The sequence below is a fragment of the Cryptomeria japonica genome, chromosome 4 (genome assembly GCF_030272615.1).
Source record: "Cryptomeria japonica chromosome 4, Sugi_1.0, whole genome shotgun sequence".
Lineage (NCBI taxonomy): Eukaryota > Viridiplantae > Streptophyta > Pinopsida > Cupressales > Cupressaceae > Cryptomeria > Cryptomeria japonica.
In genome coordinates, this window is record NC_081408.1 from 284632499 (window position 1) to 284644665 (window position 12167).

Here is a 12167-nt window from a genome sequence, read left to right on the forward strand (position 1 = left end):
TCTCCAAAGTAGGTGTTGACATCAATGACAAAACCATACCAAAATACCAACAATCTCCCCCTTTCGCATTAATGGAAACACAAGATGGAAAAACCATCAAAGTGCCAAAACCAAAGTGCCAAATACAAAAACCAACACTCTCCATTTCTCCCCCTGGGAGTAACATGTGTTTATTATCCAAAGATTATTTTCAATACCAATCTCTCATACCAATTTCTCATACCAATCTCTCCTTAAATGTGTTTTTCAAAATCTCTCCACAAAAACGATAATGTGTTTTTCCATAGATATCTCTCCCCCTTTGACATCAAATGCCAAAGTCACAAAAATTCAAGTTCATACCAAATACCAACTAGTCCCCCTGAGAAGTAGCTTCCTCATCAAATACTGGAATAAAAGATGTCTTCTAATTCTGTTGGTTGATGAAAATCATCAACTGTCTAAGTCTCTACCGGTGGTTGTATGACTCCAAGCTGATCTCTGAGATATTCAAAAGTCTCCTTAGGCAAAGGTTTTGTGAAAATATCTGCAAGTTGTTCTTTAGTATTCACATAAACCAGTTTTATCTCCTTTTCTTCAACTTTTTCCCTTAGAAAATTCAGTTTGATAGAAACATATTTGGTTTTAGAATGTAATACCGGATTCTTTGATATATCAATTGCTGTAGTGTTATCATAGTATATAGTAATAGGTTCCTTGCATTTTACCTTTATGTCTTTTAACATTTGCTTCTGATAACATACTTCTAGCTGCATCCAAGATAGTTCTATTTTTCCATTCAACAACTCCATTCTGATGTGTTGTCCGAGGTCTTGATAATTGTCTTATGATTCAATTCACTTCACAGAATGTATTAAAGTCCTTAGACGTGAATTCTCCTCCTTGATCTGATCTTAAACATTTGATTTTCTTAACGGTTTCATTTTCAACCATTGCTTTGAATAGTTTGAACTTTCCAAGTGCTTCTGATTTCTCTCTGAGAAAAGTAACCCAACACATTCTAGAGTAATCATCAATAATTAGCATGAAATATCTATCACCTTGTAAGCTTTTAGTTCTAGGTAGACCACATAAATTAGTGTGAATTAAGTGAAGAGCATTATTGGATTTTTCTGGAATACTTTTGAAACTAACTCTAACTTGTTTTCCAAATTAACATTCCTTACAAATTGTATTCTAAGGTTTCACAATTTTAGGTAGATCTCTAACTACCTTAGAACTACTGATTTTTACCATGCAATCAAAGTTTACATGACATAGTCTCTTATGCCATAACCAACTTTCATCTATATGTGCAATTAACCATGCCTTTTCACTATTATTCAAATGAAAGATATTGCCTCTAGTCTGATTACCGGTTGCAATTTCCAAACCAATTCTATTCATGATTTTACATTTTCAATTTTTAAATTGTAAATGAAATCCCTTATCAACTAATTGACCAACACTTAAAAGATTATTCTTTAATCCTTCAACATATTAGACATTGTCAGTGTTATTTTTACCATCAAGAGATATTGAAACCTTACCTTTGATTGAACAGGCTTTGTCATCACCAAATCTTACTAAACCTCCATTGTATTCTTGAAAGCTCAAGAATTTACCTTTGTCTCCAGTCATATGATGTGAGCATCCTGAGTCAATGATCCATTCATCCTTTGCTTCAACTTTAACTGCTAGGGCTTGTTCTACCAGTTGAGTAGTAGGTGTCGGTTGATCTTTTGTTATAGCAAGAAAAACCCATCCATTGTCTATTGGATCCTCATCAGAATCATTAGTCACACCTTCATCAGCAATGTAACAAGATTTATCTTTGTTCTTCTTAAATCTGTATCTCTGATATTCAGGATTAGGCTTGTATGTTCTTCTAGCTTCTTCTCTTAGTCTAGCATGTCTATCAGGGCATCTTGAAAGCATATGACCAATCTTATTGCAGTTAAAACATTTAAAGGGTGCTTTACCTTCATACTTACTTCCAATTGGACCTTTTGGCATTTTCCTTTTAAATAGTGCTTCAAGTTCTTCAAGCTCTTCATTCTCCTTTCTGAATTCTTCAAGTTCTCTTGCATAAAAGCCTATCCAGTCTGATTTGTCAAATGATGGAGCAGATGATGTTGATGCTTTAAATGCAAAATCAGTTTTTATAGTAGCAAGATTACCAAATTCCTCGATTTCAAAGGCTGAAAGTTTTCCAATCAATGTATTTCTAGTTACTGATGTATTAGGCATTATTCTCAACTCATTTATAGCAGTAACCTTCATTTAATATGCTAGTGGCAAACCTCTTAAGGTTTTTGAAACAATTTCATCTTCACTCAAGGTTCCTCTACAACATTTAATACCCAAAACAATTTCATTTACTCTTTCCATAAAAGAAGAAATCCTTTCATCTTCTTCCATTTTCAAATGTTCATACCTGACTCGGAAGCTTTCAAGTTTTGCAATTTTGACAGTGGAATCTCCTTCATTCAGTGTTTCCAAATGATCCCAAATAGCTTTAGCAGTAGACCTGTCTGATAATCCCATTATTTGTTGATCTGATAATGCACTCAAAAGTGATTCTCTTGCTTTGCAATCATTTTCTTCATCTTTAGCTAATGTAGTTGGAGCAGTCTAACCAGCTATAGCAGCAGTATAACCTTTCTTAGTAACTTCCCAGATGTCTTTACCAATGTAATTCAGATGTGTCTCCATTCTGATCTTACATATCCCATAGTTGGTTCCATCAAGTTTAGGACTGTCCTTCCTAAAATAATTAGTAGACATTGGATCTCCTCAAATTGTTAAACTTCTATAAAAGAGGACTAGGCTTTGATACCAATTGTTAGGTCCCGGAGACAACTGAGATGGGGGGAGTGAATTAGTTGTCTAATAAATTCAAACGAAAAACTAATTAACCAACTTAATGCTTAATATCGGTAAACCAGTTAAGTATGTCGGTAGACAGTGTTAACAATAAATTGCTATACTGGTAAGGACTAGTGCATGAAACATAAACATAAAGTTATCCACAACACATGACACCAATATTTGTATGTGGAAGCCCTGTAAGGGGAAAAACCATGGTGGGAAACTTTACCCACAATCAGATGATACTACTACAGATAGTAAGTGTACATAAATGGGGTTTGCACATGCAGAAAGGCCAACAGCCTAGAGCTCACTGCTCAATCACAAAATGGGAGTCACACTGACTACAATTGGATGGTTAAATCCAATAAGAATGTACAACACAAAATAGCATCTTCATATGTTGGATTCAGTACCAGTGTAATGCTGATATGCTTCTACAAAAACCTAACTTCACCTTTAAATATTGTCTTCATGTATATCCCTGCTTGATCTTGCATATACCTTCACTTAATTCTTTTTCGCATTACTCATTTGATCTTAGAAATAAAATCTTACATTTATACCATACCCTAAGACCAATTTTAGTAGGTCATCTCTACAAGATATTACAATAAATTATTTTTACAAACAATATAATATCTGATGCAATAACCAATTGAACATGTCAGCTTAATGCATTTACAACAATAATAAATCATCTCCATAGCATGCCATGCTGATCTGGAAAAGCTAAACCTGTCGGTGTAACCCTAGGTAACCTGGACCTATTTGTCAGTAAAAGCAAATATGAAAATATGAATATACCAATGATTAATTCTTCAAAACAAAGTGTCCACATGATGTCTTCTGTAAGGGGCTGCTATCTCGGGGAGAGCAGTATGCTTCTGGGGTTGTAAGTCCCTTGTTATTCTCTGCAGGTGGAAGTTGTGGTGACGGACATGTGGATATTGCCAAGCTACCGATGTGTGAGAACTGCACAAAAAAATTATAGAGTTGGAAGCAGAGTATCCCAACCGTTCAAGAGAGAACATATCTACATTGTGCTTTACTTTCCCATTGGCGAAGGTTCATGGTGGAGAAATCCAAGGAGGACCAAAACAGCATTCCAGCGAGCAAAGGAGTTCAGAGCGATTGCAGAGTAGAGGTGAAGTAGGAGCAGCAGCAGAGTAGCAGAGTGACTTGGAGTCCCCTTTTAGGGAGGGGGCCTGGGTCTTGTACTAGGTAAGTCATCGCAGGCTCATGAGAGAGTCAGTGGTGCACCAGGTTGAGTTCCAAAGGAGACAGGGTCTTTGTGGATCAGGAGTTTACATGAGAAGCTACAGCTAGGGGCGAGGTGAAGTGGTATTTGTACCGGTGTTTCAAGAGTGGACGTTGAACCAGGGGCGGGAACTTGTAATCAGGTGTTGGGGAAGTACTCGGGGTAGTGACCAACAACATAGTTGGAATTGTTTGTAGACCGGGCCAGGGGCCATTCTTCAGATCAATAAAGCTATCTTATTGCCCCAACATTGTGTTATTGTGTAAGGATTTCGCTGTGCAAGTTTTTACGTGTTGTGCAAGTGTGTGTGTGTGGGTTCTGGAGCTTGGGAGTGCTTAGAGGCATAGTCCAAGTTCTTGGAAGTGCTTGGATTTCATAGACAAGTACCTAAAAGATCATCGGTGCCACACGAGAAAACCTAGCCCCGTGACAATTGGTATCAGAGCACAATGTTTTGATACCCCACACTAGCACACTAAAAGGGAGTTTAGTTTACAGCAATCATGATGAAGTCAAGAGCAGGGGATGCTGATGAGGAGTCAGAGGGGGAGCAAGGATCGCCCCATATTCATGTCACTAAGAGGTCCAAGACAAAGGAGCGACTTCTTGAAGTGAGAAACCGTTTGGAGGCTTTGGAAGAGATGGAGCTGCCGACACACGTGGAGGCCGCTGAGGTAAGACTGGATGTTGCTGAAGGCAAGATCAAGGATCTCTAGGTCCTGTATGGACATGAACAGTAAGAACAAGTTAGACTTGAAGATGAGTTGAAGAAGGCTCTTTGGGAGATCGAGTTTGTCAAGAGTTGTGTTTCTCAAGAAGGGATTACCAAGGGTGCAAGAGTGACACCACCTGAAAAGTATGAGGGTGATCGAGATGACAAGATCATGGAGAATTTCTTCTTTGACATGGGTGGGTACCCGAAATCCATGAGGGGATTGACGGACAAAGAAAAGGTGGAGATGGGCACAAGATTCCTCATTGGAGCAGCAAAGCTTTGGTGGAGGACCAGACTTCAGGACATGGAGGCTGGTAGGTTGGTAGTCAAGGTAGACACATGGGATGAGTTGTGGGACACACTCAAAGAGCAGTTCAAGCTAGAGAATGTAGGGTGGACCTCCTTCAAACAGCTTTCAGACCTGAAGCAAATAGGGAAGATCCGTGATTATATCAAAGCTTTTCGGGTCCTTATGTTGGAATTTTCAAATATGGATCAAGATTTCAAGTTGTACCACTTCTTGAAGGGTCTGGCACCATGGCCTCAGAACAAGCTACAGAAGCTGAAGGTTCCAAATGTCGAGGAGGCCATTTCAGTTGCGGATCGACTGGTTGACTACAAGGATTTGCCGAAGACACCAGGTGCATCGGGTGGATCCTATCCACCGAAGAAAGACAAGAAGCAGTTCCAACCCAAGGATGATGGAAAGTCTAAGGGAAAGGGGGACACTTCTAGCAGCAAACAGAGCAGGATAGGGAAGTCCTCATTTGGTAAAGGTTCCAGCAAAGGTTCGAGAGATGCTGAGTCAAAGACTGACAAGAGAGGGCGTGGGTGTTTCATCTGTGGAGGCTCAGATCATTGGGCGAGAGAATGTCTGTAGTGGTAGAGGTTGAACTCTACATAGATGTCAGCAGAACAAGATGGTCAAATTGCAGCGATGGGTGTGATCCAGCATTTGGGTGCAGTCAATGCCACTAAGTAGTCTAGGGCAACAGCTGCTAAACCTGAGAACCATAATAAGTTGTGTTACATGGAGGCCCAGTTGAGTGGGAAGTACACAGTGGCTATGGTGGATACAGGAGCTACTCACAACTTGATCTCAGCCAGGAGAGCTAGAGATTTGGGGTTGAAGGTGCAGGCGGATGCATGCTCTTTCAAGTTGGTGAATTCCCTATTCAAAAAGATACATGGTATTGTCCGGGACATACCACTGAAAGTCAGCTCGTGGCAGGGTCGCATGGATCTGACAGTGATCAAAATGGATGATTTCGAGTTGATTTTGGGTCAGGAGTTTTTGAAGATCAGCAAGGTTGCGATGATACCTCACCTAGATTCATTGGTGTTTTTAGATCCGAAGCAGACATGCTTGGTGAAGATGATAGAAAGGTGACAGTCTGGGAAGGCTTCAATGATTTTAGCATTGGTAATGAAAAAGGCGGCCAAGAAGCATGGTAAGGAACTGATGTTTTTGGCAGTGCTACTTGGAGGCTGGGATGAACTTGAAGATGTGTAGGAGACACCCATTCCACCTGAAGTAGAGGAAGTCATTCTGGAGTTTGAGGACACTATGCTAGTAAAGCTACCCGCTCAACTCCCAGAGAGGAGAACTGTAGATCACAAGATTGAATTGGTACCAGGGGCAAAGCCACCAGCATAGGCTCCGTACAGGTTATCTAGTCCCAAGATGGTAGATCTGAAGAGGTAGTTGGAGGAGCTACTTGAGGCGGGTTACATCAAGCCATCCCGTTCTCCATATGGGGCGCTCATGTTGTTCCAGAAGAAAAAAGATGGAACATTGAGGTTATGTATCGACTTCAAGGCCCTGAACAAGTTGACTATCAAAAATAAGTATCCCCTTCCTCTTATTGCTAATTGTTTTGACCGATTGTCTAGGGCAAAGGTCTTTAGTAAGCTTGATCTTAAGCAGGGCTACTATAAGTGAGGATTGCAGCAGGAGATGAGGAGAAGGTTGCATGTGTGACCAGGTATGGGTCATACGAGTTCATGGTGATGCCGTTTGGGCTATGCAATGCACCCACAACATTTTGTACACTCATGAACGATGTGTTCTGACCTCTGTTGGATAAGTTTGTGATGGTGTATCTAGACGATATACTAGTTTACAGTAAGAACATGGAGGAGCATAAGCAACACTTGGCAGAATTATTTCAGTTGCTCTGGGAGAACAAGCTTTTTGTCAAGAAGGAGAAATGTGCGTTTGCTCAAGAAGAGGTGCACTTCTTGGGGCATATCATTGGAAAAGGTTTCATTCATCCAGATCTAGAGAAACTAAGAGCAATTCGAGATTGGGAACCCTTGCAGAATATTCATGAAGTGAGGTCGTTTCTTGGTTTGGCGAATTACTGTAGGAGGTTTGTTGAAGGGTTTTCTAGATGTGCTGCACCCTTAACAGAACTTCTAAAGAAGGACCGAAAGTGGAAGTGGTCAAACAAGTGTCAGACGACCTTTGAGACACTCAAGGAGAGACTCACTTTGGCACTAGTGTTGGCATTGCCTGATTTCACATGGCCATTCAAGGTTCAAAGCGATGCTTTGGACTTTGCAGTCGGAGGGGTGTTGATGCAGGATGGACATCCAGTGGCTTATGAGTCGAGAAAGTTGCAAGATAGGGAGAGGAATTACCCTGCCCATGAGAAGGAGATGACTAGGATCATTCATTGTTTTCGAACTTGGAGGCACTATCTCTTGGGAATGCAGTTTGTGGAAAAGACAGACAATGTTTCCTCAATGTATTTTAAGACTCAGGCGAAGCTCACTCCAAAGCAAGCTAGGTGGCAAGAGTTCTTAGCAGAGTTTGATTTTGAGATTCTCTACAACCCAGGAAAGAAGAATGTTGTAGCGGATGCTCTGAGCAGGAAGGGACAGTTAGCTGCTATCGAAGGGGACCAGGAGGCATGGCCTGGGGCTAGCTATGTGGAACTATCTAGTGAGGTGTTGGATTCTATCAAGGAGGGGTACCTGATGGATCTTCAGGCGGTGGAGCTATACAAATAGGCTAAGGAGGGTAGGACTCAGAAGTTCAGCATCAAGGATGGGTTGTTGTTCACCCAGGATCGAGTTTACCTTCTGAAGTGGAAGAATGTGAGGAGGGAAGTTCTCAACGAATGTCATGATAGTCTGTGGGTAGGCCATCCAAGACAGAAGAGAACCCTTGCATTGTTTGAGAGAGGCTTCTACTAGCAGAACATGAGGAAAGATGTGGATGAGTATGTCAGGAGCTGTCTCATATGTCAACAGGATAAGGTGGTAACTAAATCTCTAGGAGGTTTTTTGCAACCCTTACCCATACTAGTAAGACCATGGGCAAGTGTGAGTATGGATTTCATCACAGGGTTGCCAGAAGTGGATGGGTACAGTAGTATCATGGTCATGGTTGATAGGTTCTCGAAGTATGCTATTTTTGTACTGTGCAAGGCACCATGCAGAGCCGAGGATGTTGCCAACTACTTCTTCAGGAATGTTGTGAAGTATTGGGGTGTTCCATTGAGTATCATTAGTGATAGGGATGCTCGCTTTACCAGCAATTTCTGGAAGGAGATGTTCAAGCTAATAGGGGCAAAGTTGCTCATGTCAACGAGTCATCACCTAGAGATAGATGGACAGACCAAAAGGATTAATGGGGTCCTGGAGGACTATCCGAGACACTTTGTTTGGTCAGACCAATCCAACTGGCCAAAGTTTTTGGACCCAGTGCAGTTTAGCTACAACATGCAGAAAAGTGCACCGAGTCAGTATTCACCTTTTGAATTGGCTACAAGTCAACAACCACTAACTCCTCATATTGTTTTGAGTGGATATGTGGGGGACTATCCAGATGTAAAAGATAGGTTGAAGGAGTGGCAAGATCGAGTGGATCATGCGAGGCATAACTTGGTCAAGGCCGCAGAAAGAATGAAGCATTATGCAGACTCAGGGAGGAGCAATGTGGAGTTCAAAGTTGGTGACAAGGTCTTTCTCAGGATGGACCCAGTTCAGTTTAAGACACTAAAGGGGTTGAGTGCATCACTTGGTCATAGATTTGATGGACCATTCACAATCACAGGGCAGACTGGGAAAGTTTCATACAAGCTGAAGCTACCGACGCATATTAGAGTCCACAATGTTTTCCATGTCAGCAAACTTTGTTTGTATCATCATGATAAAGAGGACAATAGTAGGAACATACCAACTTGAGGACCAGCATTTGTCAAGGATAGACCGGGACTAGATGTGGAGGAAGTGATCACTGTAAAGGAGCGAGGATTTGGAAATAGGAAGTGGAAGGAGTTCCTAGTTCATTGGTAGGGCTAGTCTCGAGAAGAGGCAACTTGGGAGAAGGCTAAGAACCTCTGGAAATATGAAGCCAAGGTTTTGGAGTTCTTAGAGAGGAAACTCTAGCCTACCCTTCTAAGTGTAAACAAAGTTGGGGGCCTCTGCAGCATAAGTTCGGGACTGTGTTGTCGGCGTCGAGGACGTCGTCTATTTTAAGTGGGGGAGGATGTAATGGGCTACTGTCTCGGGGAGACCAGTATGCTTCTGGGGTTGTAAGTCCCTTGTTATTCTTAGTAGGTGGAAGTTGTGGTGACAGACATGTGGATATTGCCAAGCTATCGATGTGTGAGAACTGCATGAAAAACTTATATAGGGGGAAGCAGAGTACCCCGACCATTCATGAGAGAACGTATCTAAATTGTGCTTTACTTTCCCACAGGCGAAGGTTCATGGTGGAGAAATCCAAGGAGGACCAAAACAACATTCCAGTGAGCAAAGGAGTTCAGAGCGATTGAAGAGCAGAGGTGAAGTAGGAGCAGTAGCAGAATAGCAGAGCGACTTGGAGTCCCCTTTTAGGGAGGGGGCCTAGGTCTTGTACTAGGTAAGTCATCGCGAGCTCATGAGAGAGTCAGTGGTGCGCCAGGTTGAGTTCCAAAGGAGACAGGGTTTTTTTGGATCAGGAGTTTACGTGAGAAGCTACAGCCAAGGGCGAGGTGTAGTGGTATTTGTACTGGTGTTTCAAGAGTGGACGTTGAACCAGGGGTGGGAACTTGTAATCGGGTGCTGGGGAAGTACTCGGGGTAGTGACCAACGACATAGTTGGAATTGTTTGTAGACTAGGCCAGGGGCCATTCTTCAGATCAATAAAGCTATCTTATTGCCCCAACATTGTGTTATTGTGAAAGGATTCCACTGTGCAAGTTTGTACATGTTGTGCAAGTGTGTGTGTGCAGGTTCTGGAGCTTGGGAGTGCTTACAAGAATAGTCCAAGTTCTTGGAAGTGCTTGGATCTCATAGAAAAGTAACTAAAAGATCATCGGTGCCGCATGGGAAAACCTAGCCTCGTGACATTCGACATTACCAAGTGTCTTCCATATCATTCTAGGTACCGGTGAACAATATATTCTACCACTGAACCATATACTAGTAACTGTTGCACAATTTAATTGCTTGCCGGTGAATGTTGTTGGATCTCCAAAGTAGGTGTTGACATCAATGACAAAACCATATCAAAATACCAGCAATCTCCCCCTTTGGCATTGATGGCAAGACAATATGGAAAAACCATCAAAGTGCCAAAATAGAAATGTCAAATACAAAAACCAACAATCTCCATTTCTCCCCCTGGGAGTAACATGTGTTTATTATCCAAAGATTATTTTCAATACCAATCTCTCATACCAATTTCTCATACCAGTCTCTCCTTAAATGTGTTTTTCTAAATCTCTCCCCAAAAAGAATAATGTGTTTTTCCATAGATATCTCTCCCCCTTTGATGTCAAATACCAAAGTCACAAAAAGTCAAGTTCATACAAAATACCAACTACTCCCCTTGAGAAGTAGCTTCCTCATCAAATACTGGAATAAAAGATGTCTTTTAATTCTGCGGGCTGATGACAATCATCAACTATCTAGGTCTCTACCGATGGTGGTATGACTCCAAGCAGATCTCTGAGATATTTAAAAGTCTCCTTAGGCAAAGGTTTTGTGAAAATATCTGCAAGCTGTTCTTTAGTATTCACATAAACCAGTTTTATCTCCTTTTCTTCAACTTTTTCCCTTAGAAAATCAAGTTTGATAGAAACATGTTTAGTTTTAGAATGTAATACTAGATTCTTAGATATATCAATTGCTGCAGTGTTATCATAGTATATAGCAATAGGTTCCTTGCATTTTACCTTTATGTGTTTCAACATTTGCTTCTGATAACATACTTCTAGCTGCATCCAAGATAGTTTTGTTTTTCCTTTCAACAACTCCATTCTGTTGTGGTGTCCGAGGTGCTAATAATTGTCTTCTGATTCCATTCACTTCACAGAATGTATTAAAGTCCTTAGATGTGAATTCTCCTCCTTGATCTAATCTTAAACATTTGATTTTCTTACGAGTTTCATTTTCAACCATTGCTTTGAATAGTTTGAACTTTCCAAGTGCTTCTGATTTCTCTCTGAGAAAAGTAACCCAACACACTCTAGAGTAATCATCAATAATTAGCATGAAATATCTATCACCTTGTAAGCTTTTAGTTCTATCTAGACCACATAAATCAGTGTGAATTAAGTGAAGAGCATTATTGGATTTTTCTGGAATACTGTTGAAACAAGCTCTAACTTGTTTTCCAAATTGACATTCCTTACAAATTGTATTCTGAGGTTTCACAATTTTAGGTAGATCTCTAACTACCTTAGAACTATTGATTTTTACCATGCAATCAAAGTTTACATGACATAGTCTCTTATGCCATAACCAACTTCCATCTATATGTGCAATTAAGCATGCCTTTTCACTGTTATTCAAATGAAAGATATTAACTCTAGTCTAATTACAGGTTGTAATTTCCAAACCATTTCTATTCATGATTTTACATTTTCCATTTTTAAATTGTACATGAAATCCCTTCTCAACTAATTGACCAACACTTAAAAGATTATGCTTTAATCCTTCAATATAGTAGACATTGTTAGTGTTATGCTTACCATCAAGAGATATTGAACCCTTATCTTTGATTGAACACACTTTTTCATCACCAAATCTTACTAAACCTCTATTGTATTCTTGAAAGCTCAAGAATTTACCTTTGTCTCCAGTCATATGATGTGATCATCCTGAGTCAATGATCCATTCATCCTTTGCTTCAACTTTACCTACTAGGGCTTGTTGTACTAGTTGAGGAGTAGGTGCCGGTTGATCTTTTGTTATACCAACAAAAACCCATCCATTGTCTGTTGGATCCTCCTCAGAATCATTAGTCACACCTTCATCAACAATGTAACAAGATTTATATTTGTTCTTCTTAAATCTGTATCTCTAATATTCAAGATTAGGCTTGTATGTTCTTCTAGCTTCTTC